Consider the following 23,037-nt stretch of genomic DNA (forward strand, 5'->3'; position numbering starts at 1 on the left):
CTCGGACCAATTACCTGAAAGAAAAGCATTTCCAAATACTGTGAGATCATGACACTGCTGTAAAATGCTGGAATAATTCATAAAACTATGCTGAGATTCTGCAACTGGAGTAGATAGATAGTAATAATTAGAGGAGAAGGAGCTTTCAGTTAAAAAAAAATAAATAAAGCAGTTTTACCTGTTTTTCCTTCACTTTTCCTGTTTGTGGAAATCATACATCACTATTTTTTGTAAGAATTTCAGGGCCAGGGCAAACTGTGGTTTGGCAGCAAGAATTTCAGGTTTCACTCCTGAGAGCTGGGTTGTGCTTGTTTATAATTCTACCACCTACATGATAATAGCCTTCATTAAACTTCCCATATTTCTTTTCCTTATCAACTCTGCCTGTCTTATCCATGTGGAGTGTGCATTTTTGAGGACAGGGCTTTGCTTTCATGTATTTGTGCAAGGCCCAACAAAAGGAGACTTCTGTTCCACACCTACTGCTATTCCCAGGGTTTGCAAAGTGCTTTCAAACCCTCTGAGGAGAAGAAAGTGATCGATGTGCTGTGGGCATTAGCACTGTAGAGAGATCCATACTTTGCTATATACAAATGGGCTGATTTCCCTGCCTTCAAAGGGAGGCAAGAGCCTGCTCAAAAACACTCTGCACAAAGCTGCTTATTGATGCAGTGAGACGGCTCGAGTCAGCTCCCAAATTTTAAATTCGAGATTTAAGCGTGAAATACAAAAAAACCCCGCTTGTTTTGTGGGGGGTTTATTAGACACTCTCAGCGCTTGAGATGGGGAATTTTTTTTTTCTCCAAACAGATTTCTCTGCTTTTAGTAGTGTCAGGGTAAGCAGAGCATGGAAGAAGGTAAGATAATTGCACAATCTGAGCCTGCCCTTTGCCCGACCATCCCTTCTGCTCATTATCTGCCTTCCCAAAGTGAGTCCGGGCTCTCTCCCATCCTGAGGAATCTGTGCTGAGGAGCCAGGAGCCAGCAAAGCACCCGAAAAAGAGCACTAAGGCATTTGGGCATCCCACAGGAAACATTACACCTTCAACAGAGAGAGGCAGAAGGGGAAGGAGGACGGATGAAGAGCGGCAAAACACCCGGAATGTCACTTATAGTCGGTTGGCCACAGTTGTCAGGGTTCACTTCCATTAAGCTTTGTGTCAGTTCGGGAACTTTACACATGAGGCTGTGTGAAGCGTTCTGCCACTGCTGACTGCCCGGGGCTAGCCCACAGTGCCTATCTTGTCACTGGTTTTCCAGAAAACCTCTCTGAGAATTAGTTGCATATGTTGGCTGGGCTCAACCAGAGGAGGAGAGGTTTTGTCTCTTATTTGTCGGCTTGGGACTGAATTTTTAAAATTATTATTATTATTAGGTTTGAATACTTTTATCTCATTTTTCTGGGTCTTGCTTTGGAGGTTTAAGGGAGAGTTAATTGTTATAAAATGCTGCAAAGGTTAAGTGAACATTTAGTGTCATGAGAAAAAGAGAAGAGTGATGGCAGTGGGGTGAGTTCTCTTATCACAAAGAAAAGTCTCCACTATGCACTTTTAGCTGTAAAAAAAGCATCAAAAGTGGCTGTAACAATGTGATGGGATTTGTTCTGAGACTGTATTTCATCTACCTTAAAAATGTAGAGGTTTTTATTAAGACAGCTCCAATAAATTTCTGTGGCATTCAAAAGGAAAGAGTCTATTTCTGTATAAATATTCTATAACAAGTTTGGAAAAGTCTCACAATCCTTGTCCTTGTGGAGGACTTCCACTTACCACATTCTGCTGGAAATGCAACAGAGAAGAGAAGAAAAAAATCTGGGAAATTCTTGGAGTTTGTGGAACAGACTTCCCTAACAGCTGATGAGGGACCCAGCTGGGGAAGGTGCCCCCTGGGGCTGCTGTTTGGGGACAGAGAAGGATGGGATGGTCAGAAGCTGATTGGGGCACAGTGTTCAGGAAACAAGAGAGGTCCTGATTCTTGGAGAAGCAAGGGGAGGAGTCAGAAAAAACACTGCCTTGGACTTCCAGAGGGCAGATTTTGGCCACTTTAGGAGATGGCTGAGAGATTCCATTGGGAAGCATTCCTGAAGGGCAAAGGAGTCCAGGAAGGCTGGACTTTCTTTAAGCAAGTAGAAGGGGCTGCTGTTCCCATGCCCCAAAACACTACCTGGCAGGGAAGAAGATTGTCCTGGATGAACAGACAGCTTTGGCTGGAACTCCATGAGAAAATTAGAAGGACCAAAACCTAGAACTTAATATGGCTACAACCATAACAGACAGGCAAAGGTGAACCTTCTCCCTCTCTATAACTCCCTTAGGGAGATTAAAAGCCAGGTAGGAGTCGATCTCTTCTCCCAGGTAGCAAGTGACAGGACAAAAGGAAATGGCCTCAAGTTGTGTCAGGGGAGGTTTAGATTGGATATTGGGGGAAATTTCTTCACTGAAAACGTGACCAGATATTGGAACAGGCTGCCCAGGGAAGTGGTGGAGTCACCATCCCTGGAGATATTTAGAAGTTGTGTAGATGTGGTGCTCAGGGACATGGTTTAGCAGTGGGCTTGGCATTTCTGGGCTTATAGTTGGACTTGATGATCTTAAAGGATTTTTCCAACCTAAACAATGCCTACATTCTACAACTTTATGACTTATTTCCATATGATTGCCAGGTATGAAGCTAACAAAATGGGACTAATTTTTGAAAATCTACATGCTATTGCATCATTTAATCAATCAGAAACAATTATACAATGGCTGTATGTGGACCCAAGTTTAGAGGCTTTTTTCCTAGGAAACATCACTGTTGCTTTGGCACTGGTCACCTTTCATTTTCTTTCTGAGTTAATTTAGAAAGAAATGTACTTTTATAACAAATCACTTGTTCCCACACTGTGACTGGGGATTGGTGGTTGGGATAGACCCTTCCACACATTGTCCAGATACTAAGAAACTGTGTGAAAGTATTTTCAGGCAGAAACAGAGCCTGGGAATACCAAACTGCACTTTATGTCATCTCTGAGGATCAAGATCTGTGCTCACACTAAACACCATCATCTACCCCTCGCTTAGACTTTGCTTATGCCTTTGTCATTCCAATACAAAGGCTGGAAAACAGGAGGAAGGCACAAATAGAAGTCTCCATTTAGAAGGTAAACCTGGGACTTAGAAGGGCTATATTTAAGTTCAAGAGCTGGTTCAGATAGGAAGAGCAAATCCATGTGTGCATGATGAAAAAAGCATTTGTCTCTCAGTGGGTCACAGGAATTTGAGCCTGAGCTCTTTACAGAAATGGGGTCTAACCCTGGCTCCCCCAAAGCCTTTAAATAAATATGTCTCTGACCTACACTTCTTCATTTTCCTTGGCTGATAATAACCAGTTAACATTTATGAATCAAGCTTAAAACAATTTTTACTCTGATTATAAACCTTAGGATGCAAACTTTGCCTCCATCTCTAACCTCTGCCTCACATCTCACCAGTCAGGCTGTTTAGGTTTAAAAAGTGAATAATGAGGCTGGAAAACAAAAAGTAAAACCTTTTTTTTTTTTTTTTTTTGTAATGTGACAAGTTCATAAGCCAATTCCCTGCTTCTAGGAAACATTTCTCTTGTTCTTCTCAGAAAAGCAAACATGTTTTTTTATTTTATTTTAAGTTTCTCTTTTAGGTTTGATATCCCAGGCCTTTTTATTTTCCCTTCCTCAGGCTTTGTTTTTGACTTGCAAAAAAAGAAAAAGGGCAGGAAAGGAAAAAAGGGCAGAGAAGAAAAGAGAAAAAATGAAAGCTGAATATTTGCCAGCTAAATGTTTTTAAAACATAACATTTATACATTGAATAGAACTTTCCCTCTTCAAGTCCTAGCTGAGCTACTTTAAACTTCCAGGAGCCTACTTAAGATTGTCTCTACAGAGAAGGGGGAGAACAGAAATCTCCTACACAGGGGTCATTCCTCCTGGTTTTAGATTGGTGATTTAGGATGAGATTGTCTGAGGCAAAATATCCTCATGCCTGTCTGTCAGTGGCTTATTGCTAGGCTTTGTGTCCCGTATAATTCCCTGTATTCAAGAGAGAAAAAATAAGGGAAAAATTTTAAATGAATCAAGCTTCAGACCGAAGTTTGGGCTACATGGACTAAGTTACCTTCTGAAGGCTTCTCTTTCTTCCCATTAAAGAAAGAAATCCTATGTGCTCTGTTTTCAAGTAAGTGAAGTTAGGCAGATGATCCAACCTGTTAAGAGCTGTTTTAATGTCATTTCTAAAAATTCTGGACTCTTCTGTCACAAAGCAGGACTTCTGCAGCCACAGTCAGAAATGGATATCACAAAGTGACATCCACTCTGTGGCAAGTAGGCTGTCTACAAGTGGTAGTGAGAAAGAGACACTCCTAGGGTATGTTTAACACCCTGAAGAAGATATCCAAGTCAGATAAGTTACTCTCTAGAAGTACAGCTTATTTTTATTTTTTCTAATTAATTGTCAAGAAAGCCCTAGATGAGTGAATCTCCTGTAATCAATTACAAGGCTTTACTTTTTTATGTGCCAATACTGAGTGAAATGAACCATGTCCAGAAAGTCTGACCTGTTCCAAGAGGTTTGCTATAGCAACCCAAATAATTTGCAATCAGGCAGCCAAAACTGTGGCTGCCCCATCCCTAGAAGTGCCCAAGGCAAGGTTGGATGGGGCATGGAGCAACCTGGGATAGTGGAAGGTGTCCCTGCCCATGGCAGGGGACTTGGAATGAGATGAGCTTTAAGGTCCATTCCAACACAAACCTTCTATTTTGCCAAAATTTGTGTACAAACTACGCAGAACAGGTATATAATCAGAGCTTAAAGGACTTCTCCTACTTATTTGATTAAAAAGATCAAACATTTTCAAATATCTCTCCCTGTTTTGAACTGCAAATCCTGGGGAATGGCTGAACTTTACCGAAGACTATGAATCAGTATGCGAGTAAGTCTGTTATTCTCAACTTTCCTCTGGGATTGTGCCATTGCCTGTCTAAATGAAAGATCACTTCTTCTGTGGAAAGTGTTCAAGCCACACTGCAACTTTCTGGCATAAAAAAATTCCAGAGAAAACCTAAAATAACTGATAAACCCAGGTGGGCTTGTGATTTGTTACGTCTCAGCTACATCTACATACTTGGAGAGAAGGGGAATGGAGACATGCAGGCAAAGTTTAGTTGGCAGGTAAATGGAGATTCATTATGAAAAAAAAAGAAAGAAGTTCAGACCTGGGGTCTATCAGTCTCAGCAAGGCTGAGAGAGATGTCAGAGCTACATCTCTGAACCATGGTGTGTTGGTGTGAGATTACAAACATTGATTACAAACATTCAAGGAAAATTTCCTTTTATTTTTCTGCCTTCCACTGAGGAGCTGAACATGTTCCTTGTTCTGTGCTCCCCCAATACAGATCAGATACACATATCCATTGTCAGTTATCACTAAAATACAACCATTTCTACAAACTAATAACTCTCAGTCCTCTTCACTATGGTGGAACAGTAACAAAAGCCTTTCAAGAGTGGCTCTAGACACAGCCCACAGGTATTTGGGGGTCATTTGAGCAGAAGGCTCTTGCCAGGAGGGCCTTTAGTTTATAAACCAGCTGGGACAGATGGTTTTCTGAAGGTGTCCAGAAAGGTCTTACTGAGATCAATCTTTCAGCCTCCACAAAAAATTTCTAGACATCACCACTTACTCTTTGTGGGGAAAATATTCCTTTATCAAGCATGTTCAAATCCTGCCATAGAGCAGGGAGGTGCCAAAAGTCCCTTGGGGTTATGCTGGATCTGGTCACTGTCGACCAGAATGGAAAATACTTTGGTGTTTTGGAGAATTTCACACATTTGAGCCACACAAGAGGTCCAAGGTACTGTGCAGCTCTAGGTGCACCTTCTGTGACTCTCTGCATTGTATGTGGTGAGAAATAAACTCCCACAGCCTGAGCTATTAAATTGCACATGACAGACTGATCTGCATTTTAAATCCCATATTTTGCCTTTCCACCCTAATACATTTATGGTTTATATAAAATACCTGCTCTGTGGCCCCACAGCCTTTCTCCTTCTGTTTCATGCTAAATACAGACAATGGGCATTTCTGAGGCACCCACAGTCCATCCTCAGAGAATTCCTCTGCAAGCCAGTCCAAATGGTAACTTGTTGGACAAGATGATTGGAGGAGGAAAGTCAGGAGTAAGACTGCAGCACCCTGGAGATGGTGAGCAGTGCAACAAACACTCAGTCAGTTAAAAAAGGCTGCACAGGAAGAGGAGAGCAATTTTTTAGGGATAAAATGGAAGGCAACCCATGGAGAACCTCAGAGACCACACAACTCCTTTGAAAAAAGTAAAATCAACCAACCAACCAACCAAAAACCCCCAAGGCTGCCTCATTGTAGGTTACAAGAGAGACCAATGCCCTTTGTTATTGTCCTTGAAAAACAGGGCTCATGAATGTTTTCCTATGTGCATTGAGAGCACCTAGGAAATACCAGAACCATTCCAGTCCTTTGGAGAGGCAAACAGCAGAAGTGATCACAAAGAATGCAGTTTTGAGCTACCTATTAGTCAGTAATTAGCTAAAAGTTAAACTGGAAAAACTCTTCTTAGAAAGAATGGGGCATTTTTAATCTTATTCTTTACAAAATATAGCTGATTGCTTGGGGGTTTTTTATTTTTTTACCAGTCTTATATATGAACAAATAAAAATTGTATTTAGTGGGGGGGTCATGGTTTATATTTTCAAAATCTGTGAAAGGCATCAGAATTTTGTGGCAGGGTCGTTGTAGACTTCCATGTTAAATCAGAAGAAACTGACAAAAATGCTAAAAATAGTGGGTAGGTTTTGAAAAGACCAAGAGAGACATAATTTTTTCACTCTTTTAATGGGAAACCTGATTGTTATTTGTGCCTTAAAACTCTCCTTATGATGTTCACTGAAAATAAGTTTGAGATCTGTGGACACCAGTATTACTTTTTCATGTGCTGCATCTATAACTACTGAGTTTCATGTGACATGAGTATTGTTCTTTGACAAAAAAATATTATTTCTGTATCCTCAGTGGAAAATTTATGATTAAATCCTATGTAGGATGTTTGATTTTAAGCACAAGCACTTATTTATGCTTGGACTAAGTCTGTTGTAATTAAGCAGACTATACTTCTCTCTCATTTGGGACCTGTGTGTGTTAGGATAGGCATTCAAGTGATTTTTTAGGAGAAAAAAACCCCAATTAATTAAGACCTATGATTTCTGTATTCTGTCCTTAACCTAGCCAGATGACAGGGATGAAATTATTTCTGGAAATTAAATTCTCTGTAGAATGTAGGGAAATCTACCAATCTCCTTTGTAGGACACCTTGCAATCTCTTGAGGATCAGCAGTAAACAAGAATATCATCACAATGAACTAACATGAAGTACAGAAAGAGGGGCTCACTCATTAAAACTCCAGGTGCACTTTAACTATTGGGGATAATTGCAATAACAAATAGCTCCTCATTGTGTTCCCATTATTCACCCCTTTCTCCAATCCTTGCGTTCCCTAAAGTGTGGATTGCAAGACACTGATGGGAGAGATCAGGAAGGTTTTAAGATGCTGGAGGTGTCACTGAGGCTCTAGGAAAAGAAGGGTTAAGGCCAGGAAACTCTGTGGGTGCAGGCAGGTTTCAGAGTGCAAAGGTATTTTACTCTTCTTTCAGAAAAGCAGATGGATCCTGTATATTGCACAAGCTCATGTACAAAGGGAAAAGGTATGGAAATTAACTTTCTCTCTGGCTGTGATAAACCACCAAGGGAAATTCATAGCAAATCTGTCTACTACGGTTAGTGCTGCGACAGAGCTATTACAGAAAAATAAATAGTGGCAATGGTCAAAAGAATGTCAAGATGCTTTCAAGTTGGCTAAACAGACACTTATATCCTCCAGGGGCTTAGTGCACTTTGTCCCGTCCCTGCCAATCTGTTAAACTACTGATGCTTCCCTGGATGAGGTCAGGAGTGGTGATTTCTCACATAATACCAAAAAGCCTGTAGCATTTGCATCGAAAATGCTTCCTAAAGAGGAAAGGGAATACAAACAGATGAGGTGAAAGTAGATGCTGGGGAGGAACTCACAGAGACTGCACAAAGTGCACTTTGCACTCTAGTAAAAATTCAGCGGAAAACATGGCCTGCTTGACAGAAATGTTTTTGAGGCTTGATAAGTGGATTCTAGTAACACTGAATTTAATAATCAGCATTTAAAATCGATTTTTGGGAGACAAAAATACATTAAATAAAATTAATTTAGTTTAATTAATCTGGTACAGGAAGTACCAGAGAACCATTCGTGTTTTAGCCTAAAATGCCCTGATGTAAAATCATACACAGATTAAATATATACCTGATTTTGCTATGCTGAACAATCAACAGTAGATTCAGCCATTCAGCATTAAAAGAACAATTCCTTAAAACTTGAGAGAAATTAAGTCCTATGCCAGCAAATAAAGTTTCAATGAAAAACAACACTGAGCACAAAATCTTTGTGCTGAAAATCATTCATCCTGTTGTATTGCCAGCATGACTGCTGGCACAGCTTTTATCCAGAATACCTAAAATATCCTGAAACTATTTCTAAGTCCTGTGTAAGACTTGGGATGTGTCGAAGTGCATTCCCAAAAAGCAGCTTCAACATAAACACTAGGATTGAAATAACAGGGAAGTATTTTGAAGAGGGTTTGATGGGATGACAACAGCCACGACATTTGCTTCTTGAAAAGAATGGTTCCTGGTGTTTTTTCACTTGCTAATAGAAATATATCCTTGAGGTAAAGCTTTCTCAGACTTGTTGAGGTCTTGGCAAGGCAGAGTTATCCAAGAAACTTTCCAGGAAGGACACATTCAGGAAGCTGATGATGCTCTTGTGTTTAGGATTTGGGAAGCTCCCAGGGATGAAGGAATAAGAAAGGGCTGTCCAAAGTAATCAACATTGTTGTTGAAAGAAATTACATGACTAATTAGTGGGGAGATAATGATAAATCATTGATAAGAATGATATCCAGACCCCAAATTATTATGGTTTTGTACTAAGTGTAGCTTCCTCTGGCTGAATGTGAGATAATCTTGGAAAAAATATCTATGAATAATAGGTTAAACTGGTACATACAGCAATGGGAAATGAGATTTTTGTTGTTCCAGCAAATCATTTCTCTATTGCAAGCAGCTGTTTTTTGATGCAGAAGTTCTTGGGATTGAAGGCTAATTTAATGAAGGGGTATTGGTGATGACAAATTTTTCAGGTAAAATCACAAAACTGATCAGGCAAAAATACACTTTCTTTTAATTCCCTCCTTAAGCTGTACAGCTTGACACTGAGACCTAAACAAAGAAAATACTGACCCTCAACTGCCTGCCAACCTGGTTAATATAGAATCTTTGAAAATACTGGATAAAAATCTCAATATAAAAGCTTAGAAGCCTGTGTAGAAAATATATCCCTGTCTATAGAATGAAAAGAAAATTACAGATTATTGAAACTGGATTTTTTTTTTTTTTTTGAGGGGCGTTGATGTGTAGAAATAATTTGAGTATGTATTGTCAAACACCATTCATGGACAGAGGGAATTTAAAGTACCTTCTTAGGATAACTATCAACTGAGAAATATTTTCCTTTTAAAAGAAACACCTTTCATTGTATCAGCTGTATGATTTTGCACTTTTACAGGAAAAACAGAGTCCTTTCATCTGTGGAGCCATCATGTTGAGACACCAGATCAAAGCAGAATCCAGACATTCTCACCCAGAGTGTAATCCAAAACAAACAAAAATTTAAGAGGAGATTTTTTTCTAGTGAATTTCTTGATTTTTAGATCAGAACTATGGCCTGTAAATCCAAAGTCGAGCTGTCTTCCTCCTCCTAAGCTGGAATCACAAGATCTCATGATCATAGGATAATTCAGCTTGGAAGGGACATCAGGAGGTCTTTAGTCCAACCAGCTGCTGAAAACAGGGTCAGTCTAGGGGTCAGCAGATTACTGTGTGCAGGATGCAAAATGTCCCAGGAAGAGCAGCCCCAATACCCAACTGTCACAGGGGAATTGTCCTTCATTTTGTTTTCTCTTACTCCTACTGTCTCTCATCCTCTCACCTGGTTAGATCTTCTTGATAACCTTATCACAAGTGCTAGAGATTGTTCTCAGACCTCTCCAAACAGCCACTTCTCTGGGTTGAACAATCTCACCATGTTCCTGCACCAAGCAGCTGCTCCATCCCTGAGCACCCTGGTGACTGTCCCTGAACATTCTGTGGTTGGTCAGTCTTTCATGGATTAGGGGCCCAAAACTGCAGTGCAATATTTGTGGTCTGAGTGCTGAGGAAAGGGGGATGATCCCTTTCCTTGGACTGCTGGCTCTGCTCCTGCTCATCCAGCCCAGGGTGCTGCTGGTCCTTGTTGCTGGCAGAGCTCACTGTGGACATTGGCCACAGAGCCACATTGGCTACCCCTGAATCTCTCAGTGCCCAGCCTGTCCCACTGCAAAAGGCTCTTCCCTCCTGTGGGCAGGGCACTTGTCCTTGTTGGGTTCCATCAGGCTCCTGTCAGCTCATCAATCCCCACTGTCTGAAACCTTCTGGTCATAACCCAGCCTTGGGCTGTATCCACTGGTCCCATCAGTTTGGCATCACCTGACAACTGGCTGAGAGCAGACTCCTTCTCCTCCTTCGGGGCACCAGCACAGAAATTAAACAGGACAAGTCCCAGGAGGGATCATGGGTTACTCACTGGCCTCCAGGCTGAGTGTGATCCATTAACCACCGCCCTCTGAGTCCAGCCACACAAGCACCTTTCAGTGCCCATCCCATTGCCCACATCCAAATCCTCTCTCATCTCAATCTTTCCAGAGCAGGAAGGCACTCTCCTTTTGAGGCATTTGATAACACTCAATTAAAAGGAAAATCTTTATCCCTAATTAGAATTCTGTGTCTTATCACAATAGCAATAAATGCCACAAGTTAAAATCTCAGCTATCCAAAGGATTTTAATTTTTTTTTTTTTTTTGCATGTTGGTGGTGTGTATTGAGCTAAAACATTTAGAATAAGAAACATACTTGGGGCAATTACAGATAATGATTTCTAAAGTTCTCAATACAGCCCAAACATCACTATCTAGGCTGTAAGTATTTGACTTTAGATAATATCAAGTTGGTGGTAAGAAACTGTTCTGGCTGCCCAGGTTTGATGATAGACAGTTCAGCACATTGCTTAAATAGCTAGGAGCAATGCCAATTAAAGTGAAATTCTGCTCTAACACTGCCTTACAAGCCTTTTAAACAGACTGGCAAATCAAGAAACAGACTTCACTGGAATATTATGGTGTGCAGGTTTCAGAGGAACTTTGGAGGAAATTCTTTAAACCTTCATTAAAAAATACACCTAGTATCACAAAGCATGAAAAATATTTTTTAGGCAGCTGGTTATAAAAGGAGGGCAGCCAGGGGAAGTCTTCTATGTTCATATTAAAGTCCAGAGCAGAAGGTTCAAGTTGCTGGTTCCATTACAGAAATATCCCCGTCTCTATCAAAAAAATCTGTTTCTAAAGGGAGCTCTTTATTCACTGTGTTGAGATGGAAACACGAATTTGATATCTATGAGAGGCCAACAGGGTTAGCAAGAAAACAGAGAGAAAAAAAGGACAGAAGTAACCTTTACAAAGCACGTCTCCATCTGATACTGTTGAGTAGACTTGGCTGAATAATCTACCTCAGATATTATTCATCAGTGTGAATGCTGGAGTTTTTCTCCCCCATTCCTGCCAAATAATGATTTGTAAATAATTCTTATTTTGCGGGCAGTCTGCTGGTGAAAGTGCAAATGTTGGCCATCAACATTTAAGTGTTTTCAAATTGATTCTTTTCCCTCTTTCTTTGGCCCCCATCCCCCCCACTCTCCCCTTCCTGCCAGATGCAACTATAAAAGAAATTCAAAGAGATGAAGCGAAAATGATATTCAAGTGTGTATTTTCTTGGAAACATTGTGAGGAGGCTGCAGCTTATGCTGCAGAGGGGAGTAAGTGGTCTGAGGCTTAAGCAGCACATTAAATGGCCAGCAGCAGCAGAAGCCAAAGCTCTGGCCATTACATACACAGACTCTGATGTCTCCCAGGAAAGCTGGGATCATTAGTCCTGGTTCACTGACTTAGAGTTGGAGGTTCCTGATGAAAAGGACATAACACCAGGCTCAAGCTGAGACTAATGGGAAACAATATGCATCTGCAGACTCTGATGTTGCTAATCCAGCTCCTGCTGAGGATGAACAATTGGAGCAAGGGAATATTCCTGAAGCACTGACAAACTGCAACTGAGGATTAGAAAAGCCCCCTGAATGTCTGAATTTATAATATGTCTCCAAGTTGGCATTATTAACAGTTGTCCCATAAAGCAAAGAATCTTTTCTCACTCAGGGGGATTTTACTAAAAATCATAGCACTGTTAAGCTTCTGGTGGAGGTGGTGGTTCCTTTCTTCCCTGACTTTTTATCTTGCTGAGTTTGGTAGGAAATTTAATTTGGCTGTTTGTATCAGCTACAGATAAATGAAGCAGACAGAACCCTGACACCTCAATACAGTAATTTTCAAATGTAGTACATAAAATTTAGTGATACTTTACATCACCACACACTCCCATATGCCATGTCCTCTTGAAGGCTCAGTGTAGTCAAATATATGATAAAATTCCATCAGTGACCAATTTCAGCATTCAAATATCTTTCTTGTTCTGCAAATTGTTTTGTGTCAGACAGTATCAGCACCAAAATTTGATTGTCTGCCCTTTTACATTATTAGAAAATACCTGGTGAGTTTTTGGCTCAGTTTAACCACATCTTCCAGCCAATTTGCAGACACTGGTCAGGAATTAGCTTGGGCACTGACCATTTCCAATCAGCGTTTAGGATGTGTCCACCTGTTTTGGAGAGGAAGAGAGTTCAATAATGTGGGTGTAGCCACAATATTTCAGCTGACCTCAGGGGAGGAGCCACAAAACCACTCAGGGTGCCAGGGTAAACTTGGCCTAATTGTCCTGGGTAACAGCCACTGCAGGTTGGAATAATTGCAGTTTTTACTACAGTAGTGGAGCTGCTTGGAGTCAAACTGATTTATTTTTAACAAGGTAATAGAAGTTAAAACCAAGGCATGTCAGCCAAGAGAGGCATTTGACTTCCTCCTAAATCTGGCAGAGAGCTGAGCCAAAACAGGCTGGACCTCCCAGTGCAATGACCTTGGAGCTGTGATGACTTTTCTATTTGCAGCATTTTTTCGGCTAGGAATGAGCTTCTAAGGTTCAGCCTGTGGACAAAAGGCCCATTTCTTTTAGTTGCTTTTCACAAATGATAGGAAGATTCATTGAGCTCAAAAGAATTGTACCTAATCACAGAATCAGAGAATGATTTGGACTGGAAGGGACCACCAAGATCATTCCCCTACCATGAGCAGGGACACCTTCAAGTAGAAAAAAATTACACTTTAATTAATTATTGTTTTACTTAGTAATTATTATGTCTTCTCCTTTCAAAGCTTGTGCTGGGGACCTGTCCTGGACATGGGTTATATGTCAAAGATAAGCTTGGGGGAGGAAAAAGAAAAATATTTTACCCTTCACTTAATCCAAAGTTGACAGCTTTCAGTGAAAAAATATGCTCCACGTAAAATCATCATAAAAGAATCCTTTACAGTTCCATTTTACTGCAAAAGGCAATAAACAGATTCAATCTGTTGACTCAACTCAACTCAATAAAAGCCTGTAACAAAATTTATAATCCAGTTTGTTTTTTTTCTTTTTCGGTTCTGAGATTTGGAATTTTACATTGTTCTTTAGAACAATTATTTTCCATTTTTTTAATGGGTAGTGTTTTTTTTCTTTGAATGCTGAATACTGTAGCACTGAGGTACCCAATTATCTCTGCTGATTTTCACAAACAAAGGATATTCTTTGCAATCTTTGCTGAGGAACAATGAAGAGTTAAAGTGGCATCAGAAAGGCTGAACAACTGTTAGGTACGTATTTGCTGAAAGTTCAAGGTTACAGATCCTACTTTTTGTCCTCTTAAAAGGAATTAATTCTGCCAAATACACATCCAGAACCTCTCTTTAGAATCAGGCTGTGATTCATCTTCTTCTGAAGCAGACATCTAATATAAATCAGTAACGAGTTCAACTAAAGACGTTTGTTGCAGACACCTAATTTCTCATGAAAAGACAAAATTAAGGGAGTTGAATTCCACCCTTTTCAACTAAATTTCTGAGTGTTGACCCAGATTCTTAATTGTACAAACCACTCTGTAACTCCTTTTAGGAGCTACATCCATTTGTACACATTGAATATCTTGCCTTTTCCTTTTCTTTCCCCTCTCCTTACACCAGTGACATCAAAAGGTAAAAAGTGTAGATCAAAGCTCCTGCTGAAGATCAAAGATAAAAGCAAAAAGAAATTCAAGAGGCATAGTCAGTTTTCTAAAATCATGGTTGGAAAACGATCATCCCCTTTTTAATTTTTATTTCGGAGAGAGCCAATAACCATCCTCAAACCAAAGTTCGAATCCCTGCTCTGAACCAGTCACAACAAATTGATTGGGGTCTTGGTATTTTTGTCTTTGAGGTCTTTTCCCTGATTTTTTTTTTTCTAATTTCAGCCCATGTTGGTGGTTTGGAATCCATATTTGCCTGGACTCACAAAGAATTTTAGCATCTTTTTCTTGTGGCAAAGAGCTGCCCAGCCTAACTGTGCATTGAGTAAATAAACAAACACCTTTTTTGTTTTGTCCCTGTTACCTGAGAATTCCATTTGATGCCCCCTTGTGTTGGGAGAGCCAAGGAACAATCATTTCCTCATTTTCTCCTTGCCACTCAAGATTTTTAGAAATGTCATATTTTTCTTCAAGTGTTTTGTGCTTTTTCTTTTTCTTTCCCCTTTTTTTTTTCTTGCCCCCAGGCAAAGAACCTTGTCTATATAATAGTCTGACATTCTTGTTCCCACACTGTCTTCCTGTTCATGGCTTCTCCCAGAAAGACAGGAGCAGCAAATTCTTTATGTGGGGTGAAATGGGAAAGCAGCACAACAACAACAACAACAAAAGTCAACAAAAATATTCTGTTGTGATAAAAATGTCTAAGCATTTCCAGATTCAAAAATATCAAAGCAGAATGATGTCAAAGTAAGAAATGGGGCATTTTTTCACCTTTTTTTCCTTGAAAATATGTTAGATTTGAAAGAAATATTCCCCAATATGCTTTGCTTCTCTATTTTCTACTCTTTCACTTTTTTGTTACTGGAACTCAAGGCGAAGATGATGAAAAATATGCAAAAATTAGGGAAAGTAAGTATTGTGATACTTGATATTCTAGCAAGAGAAAAAAATGTGTTATAGATTTAATCAGACACACTATAATTGCAATATACCTACCCTAGTTTCTGCTATTTAAGAATTTCTTGCCCCAAGAACTCCTGCTGACCCCTCTACCCCACCCACCCCAAAGCATTATTTTAAATTAATTCAGAGTAATTGTGTCAAATTAAGGTGAGGAATTTGCAGGCAGATTGCTGAAACCAGGAAAAAAAAAAGTTATAGAATTGATTACACAATGTTTATAAAATATTAGTTAAATAAAGTTTGCTTCCTCTCTGGGTGTCTTTTAATACATATCTTGACTTTTAATAGTTATTTGAAGAAAACCTCCTCTTTTTAAAGGAGCCAACTCCCACATCGGTAAGACTTTTGCTCTTAAGTTCTGGCTGCTGGCAACAAAAGCAATTTTAAAACCTCAGCTGTCATTTTTTCAATAGTAACTATGCATAATTCTTCCATTACACAAGAAATAACACTGATAACAAAAACTTTATGATGTTTTGTCAGCAAATCCCAATTAATGTCCTGAAAAAAGCATTGCTGGAGAAAGCAGATTAATGAGTTTCTCATTTCAATAAAATTTTTAGAAGAAGACTTGAAATATGAAAATATATTTTTATATGAACACAACTTGTCAAACGTGGTGGTGGTACTGGGCTGATGGCCTTAAAGATTCTATGAACTTTTACATTAAAATGGCTTTTCATTTGAAAACACTAGTTCAGGAATAAATGAAAAAAATGTCTTTTAATTTCAAATTGTTTAAATTAAGTATTTCAAATTGCCTGAATTTTGTTTTAATTAAAATATTTAATAGATGAACACTTAAGAGATTTGGGGGTTTTATCCAACCTCAAGACAAGCAAAAAACCACCCAAAACCTGAAACACAAAACCACTTCCTACAATTCCCTAAGATGCACTTTTCAAAGTGCATAAAGGGAAAATACATGGAAAAAACCACCAACTCCTTCTTGTCTTTAACCCCCAAATCCAGAGATCTGTTCTGTAACACTCATTTTATGGCAGGCTGATAATAGAATATTTAAGATTTAAAGCAGGCAAACTGCACAACTGATGGCTTCTGTCAAAGTAAATAATTAATACAACAGCTTACCTGAAAATTCATCTACAACGTTTAACTGAATTGAACCTGCAATGCGAAATTGCATTAATTCTGTGCATAAAAAATATACACTGATTATGGAAAATTATGTGGATCGAGAACCCTGGTAGTTATAAAAAATCATTGCTTTAGTTCCAAACTTTCTCTTTTTCAGTTTCAGTCCCATTCCACCAGATTGTTTACACTCAGGTAATAAACACAGACATGTTTGTCCTTGCTTTATCTTTATATTCAGGAAAGGAAATAAGATGAACACTATAAAAAGGTAAAATCAGTAACAGGTTTTGTTGCCTAATTATTTTAATTTTAACAAGGATTGTTCATAGGAGTTGGTTGGAAGGGAAGAAGGTGGATGCAGGATTAGTCATGGAAATAATTCACTTGCTATTAAGGGGTTCTACCAGGTATAGTGTGTGTATATAAAAAATTACCCAAGCAGATCCCAGGATGTTCTTATGCAAATATATGCAAATAATCATATTGACTAAGCAATACTGACAAGGGGAAAACCGACTCATTGGAGTTTTGCTTTTCATGATTATGAACCACAAACCTCCAAAGTAAAGGACACAAGGCTGCCTCAATCTGCACCCTAAAGTGTGATTTATAGACAGCAAAATGATGTAACTTGGTACAAATTGGGAATTGAATTGCTTTTCCGTTTAATAAGTTAATTTCTTTTTTGTATGCTGTTGTGCTTTCAGATTGACCAAATGTTCTTAGTAAAATTACCAAGAATTTAGAAAGAAAAATTTGTCTTCTGTGTGAATTCTTCTTTGGGTTCTCCAATGTTCTGTTGTAAGCCATGAGTCACAAAGGATTGTTCTGTTTCTTACACTGAGCTTGTTTTTTTTTAAATTTCTGATTGAAATCAATAAAAATGCAAAAGTAGATAGTAATGGATATTAAAGAACATCAAAAATATAACAATTAGCCATCTGAATATTTTTGGCAAAGCCTAACAAAATAGTCATTGCAAAATGAATCAGAATCCAATTCACTTTTCCTTGGATAATTTTTAGTAAAATTTTTCATTCTAATGGTCTTTTAAAAAACCCAACCATTTGATTTTGGTTTGCCTTTTCTTGTATTCAAAAAATTTTCAATTCTTAGTGCCAAAACCTGGTTACTTTTTAGCTTAGAATTTCTCTGTGGAAATTTCCATTAAATGAGAATCTTCAGATGTAGCTTCAGTTCTGTCAAAATGTTATTTAGCACTTGAGAGAGGAAGAAACAATCAAACCCCTTTATTTTAGCCCCAAGTATCACTTTCAAGTCTTCTTGGATCATCTCAAATTCAAAAATGATTATCTGATGTTAGGAGCTTGAGGCAAATGACTCCTCTTGGAAATCAGGGTCATCCCAACCATCACATTTTCCTTCATGTATATCAGGATTTACACATTAGTCAGTATTTGGCCACAGGCAGGTGAAATAAGACCAAAAGCTAACACTGGGAGAGTCGTCCCAAACTTTCCTGAAACTCGAGTTCAGCCAGGCTGCTTTTCTGCCACGTCTCCCGTGCTGGTCCAAGACATGTGTCCTCATGGTTTCCTAATCTGGAGACAAAACCATGTCTAAAGATCTCTGCTGAGAAGTAATGAATGTAAAAGCCCTTGGTACCAGTTAAAGCATTTACTCCTCCTGCTGCTTCCTTGAGGGAGAATGTTCCCTGTGGTTGTTGTACTCCTGGGTGCCTTAGGCTCCAGGTTAGAAAACCAGGGAACAGATGAGAAAAGAAATCTCTCCCTTCATCCTGCCCAGGGTTCATTTTTGAACTTTGTTCTGCCCCAACTTCTCGGGTTTGTGGTTTTGTCTTTTTTTGTGTGTGCACAAATCCCCTGAAAAGGCATTTTCATTTGGGTTTTCCGTTTTCATGTCACTACGCTTCGCTTATTCTTATTTACTCGGTTTTAGGTTTGTCAGATAGGCCCCCATCAGTCTCTGAACACATTTACATAATTTAAATACAAAATGCAAACATGCTGACTAATGTCTGCCTTAAATAGACTCTCTTAGGATAAGCTAGACATGTTCCCTATCTCCAGCCCCTCAGGCAAAAACCAGAGAACATAGATGAGCTTCATGCACTACTCTGCAAGCTGATAGACTAAAGGCTGGTGTGGGCCAAGTGCAGGGGGCAAACTCCAAGGTTCAGGGGCCTCCATTGACAATGTCCAGGCTGAAATGCCAATCTGAGGACAACAGGGCATTTTGGGAAAAGTCCCACAGCTGTTAAAACTTTTCATGGCATTTGAAGTACTCTCTCAGGCTGGAGTGGGTCCCCATATTGTGATGTGTCGTGCCAAATTCCTCATGGCTAAAAGTAATTTCCAGGCAAAATTTGGTGAGCTCAGGAGGCTCTGAACTACCCCTGTGACTCAGAGGGCAAGAAAATGCTCTGCCTTTAACCAAAATGAAAAATTCCTCCACAGCTTCTCCTTCCCAACATGGTAAAAAAACCATTTCTTGGCTTTCTTTGACCTCACTTTTCCATGGTGGGGTTTTCAAGCATCTTGTCCTTCAGCTCCATACATCAAGGGATTAATTTCACTTAATTCCTATCTATTAGGTGGTTCAAGTTTTCTCTGAAAGAGTTGTCAGGTTCCCTCAGTTATCAATGAAGGAAACATCTCCAGAAGGGTGTTCACAACACTTCCTCAAAACAACTTTTCAAGGTGAGATGAGTTGATCCTTTCTCTGTTGATCAGGGGCCAAGACTTGATGGCAGGTTCTGATCAGAGGTGAAGTCTCAGATGGTTACAGGTGGGTTGGATGAATCCCACAGTGTTTCTGGATAAATAAGAAAGAGTTCTGTACTGGGAGGTCATGAAGAGCCTTGCACAAGGGTGACCTGCTCTTATCTGATCATAGAATGTCCTGAGTTGGAAGGGACACCAAAGATCATTGAGTCCAACTCCTGCTAACAATATGCTACAATAAAAATCTTGATAATTTTTAAGAAAGGGCTTAGGTGTTTTGTAAATACAGTTTAAGGCAGTTTTTAACTCAGATATATCCAAAAGGCTTAGAAAAAGGGAGAACATGAGACATTAGTTGTACTCAAGGAATTGCAATACAAATATTGAAAACTGGACAACCCAAGTCCTGTCAGAAATGGACATTCCCAAGTCAAAGACAATATCTGCAAAGCCTCTTCTTCCCCATGGTTTCCTTTTGCATACTGATACAAAACCCAAGCTACCTCTATGAGAAACTAAACACTAAACACATTTAGATTTGTCTTGGGTTATGAACTGCATCTTAAATATCTTCTCTACAAATCTTTCTAAGGAAATTTTTAGGCACTAAATAAGTTAAAGAAACACCATATGATTTATCCAGTAATAAGACTATAACATTTATAAGACTATAATAATTGTAAGTTCTAGTGGCCATTGATGATTACAAAGTGTCTGGTTTTGTGATTTGTCTGTATTTGGTTTGTTTTACTTCCCATCAGATCCTGATTTTAATCATTACCTTGATTCTGGAGTGTCATGATTTTTCTCTCCTTCATTTTCTTAAGCTATTCTTTATCTTTCAAATTTCTGCTAATGAAGAAACTAATTAATCGTTTCTGTCTTTGCAACTATAGTTTTCTTAATTTTGCTGCAACTAATGGTATTTCTTGATAGAATAGTGAGACTACATCAGTGCTGCTGGAAGCATTGCAGGAGCATTTATTCCAGCTTTGGTTTCCTCTGAATGATGTGTCTGGAAATCAGTGTCACCATACTAGAAGAGAAAAAAAGAAACAAAAATACACCTCAGCATCCTCATTGTTTGGTCTTTGACAGCTATAAACCAAATTCCCCTGGAGTGAGCCTGCAGGGTTCCACACAAACAGAGTTTCACACAGACTCTCAAAATTAGGAAACAACTTTATGGAGGCTGGCAACTTTTGGCCTGTCTGGTTAAAGAAATCAGAACAACTTTCCTCCTGACGATTTTATAACGTCACATGAGGGATTTTTTTATTTTCAGTCATAATAAAATATTTTTCCCTATTGCTCATTTGATTGAAGAATACGATCCATCGTGTGGCAAACCTGGTAAAGCAGAAGAGTTCTGGTTCTGTTTATGGCTCTGACACACCCTGTGGAATAATTGCAAATGCTTTATTTGTTTCCATGCACCTCATTTTACTCACTAAAATGGGATATTTGTCTGAAATAGGATATTTGTCTACCGCCTAAAAATCTGAATTCCTTCAGAATATTGAAATGGTTTGAAAAGCTTGAATATAAATGCCTTCTTAGTGTAACATCTTTATTTAATTCATCTTTCTGTGAACATCTTCTTCCCTCTCTGAAAGACTTTGGGAGTAAGTTTGTCTGTCTGGAATCCCTGTCCTCTTTTCAATCTGGTTTTGTTTGGTTGGTTTTTTTCTTTTTCTATGTCAAAAGAAAAATGAATCTGCCCAGCAGGACACAGTGACTTCTTTCTAAGAAAACTGAAGCATAAAGACAAATCCTCACACTGAGGACAAGGGGAGTATCAGCAGGTCAGAGCATCTTTTCTCTCTTTCTGTCACTATTCTGTTACTCCTGGAGAGGACTCACATCTCAGTGAAGCTATGGCTTTCATTTGTCATAAAATCATGGAATATCCTGAGCTGGAAGGGACCCACAAGGACCTTGAGTCCAACTCCTGGCCCTCCACAAGGCTGTCGCCCTGATCTTTTTCAAGCTTCTGATGTTTGCATTTTTGTAGTGGAGTTTCTCACAGATTTTCATGTAAACGAAGTGATGTTATGGTAACTGTCCTTCTTGTTTTTCACACCTCTCTTGGGGAGAGACAATTGATGCACTTCTAGTTTGACCAGTGTGGTTGGAGATCCTGCAACCTCATCCTCCAATCCATGGTCATTGTCCAAAATCTATATAAAACAAAGTAGAAAAAGAAACTGTCCTCTTTTTGCCCTGATGACTTGACTGTGTGCATATTGTTCATTTTGTGTCCTATAGGGACACAAGACAACCCCAACAATCCCATCCTGTGCCCAAGAGCTTTGTCCAAACACTCTTGGAGCTTTGTCAAGCTTGGGGCTGTGATCACTCCCTGGGGAGTTATAAAAAACATATAAAGAAATATCCTGGAATCCTGCCTTGCCAATGGTTTCAAGTTCAAGTGACTGAAAAGAGAAAACCCAAAAGTAAAGCTGGAGGTTAGTCAAGCAATTAAACACAGACATCTGAAATAACCTTGGTTGCTCAACAGTGGGATAAATTAGCAAAGGAAGTGATAAACTGTTCACTTTTTTTGGAGACCTCAGCTTAAAACCATTGGCTCTTCCTGGAAAAATGCTGTGATTGCACACGAGCAGGCAGATATAAAATGAGAATTGCTAAATAAACTTCTAATTAAGGAAGTCCAAAGCAGATGTATCCTAAAGGTAATTCAATTCATCCTGCTTACTCTTTCTTCTAAGGACTGATAATTCTTTTTGAAAGTTCCTACCTGCCACCATTGACTAAACGGAACCCAAAAAAGTATATTTGCTTGGCTACTTCAGTGTGTATGGCTAATGCAAATATTTTTCTGTTTTGTTTGGCTTGAAATTAATAGCAATGATTAAAAAAACCCAACAAGCTGAAACACATAAGCATGAGGTGATTTATTGAAAGTCACAGGACAAGCAAGTGGCAACAACAGATCCCGCATCACTTCAATCAATTTTTAAAATAGCTGGAACAACATTACAGATAAGCCTCCAGGTGGAATAAACCACCTTACTAGGGAGTTGGTACAATACTGGAGCTCTGTCTGCTTTTCAAGGTACTCATTTATAAATAAAATAAAATTAAATTAAAATTTAAATTAAAATAAAAAATAAATTAATTCTAATTTAAAAAACTCACCCCTAACAGACAAATAAAAACAAAGAAAAAAAAAACCCTATTGATCTGTTAGGTTAAGCAGGTCAGTGATATCAAGAGTTAATTTGAAAACTCAACCTGAAGAAATAAACCTTTAGGAGGTAAAGTTTATTTAGTTCAGTAATTGTAGAAACATTAGTTATAGAAGAATAACAACATAGAAGAAGCTCCTCGGAGCTGGGCCCACAGTAAGAAAGGTGTGTATCCAGCAGGAAGGACAAGGAATTTTTGGGTTCTGCAACCAGATTTTATAACTGTCCTTATTAAAAGGTGTCTAAGTGGAGTGAGCAGAAAGAGTAACCTGTGTTCATACATATATTTCATTTACAGAGGAGTTTATTTATTTGTTTTAATCAGAAGGCTGCTGGTTAAGTCTGAGCATGAGCACAGCAATACAAGCACAAGGATGCTGCACTAAGAGTATTCCCCTTTTGGGAGCAAACCATATTGGATAAATAGTTCTATTACTGGGCTCTGGCTAGGGAGGTTGCCCAGATGCAATTACACTGGTATAATTGGTAGTGCTTTGGTGTGGAGGCAAGGCTTCATTGTGGATAATTTGTTGACAAAATGATTAATCATTTATCATTTGACAGTTAATCTGGAAGTCTATTAATTCACTTCTTACTCCTCCCCAGCCTCTCTCCCCAGCACTC

This window comes from Zosterops lateralis (assembly GCF_965231275.1).
Source record: "Zosterops lateralis genome assembly, chromosome: 3".
Taxonomy (NCBI): domain Eukaryota; kingdom Metazoa; phylum Chordata; class Aves; order Passeriformes; family Zosteropidae; genus Zosterops; species Zosterops lateralis.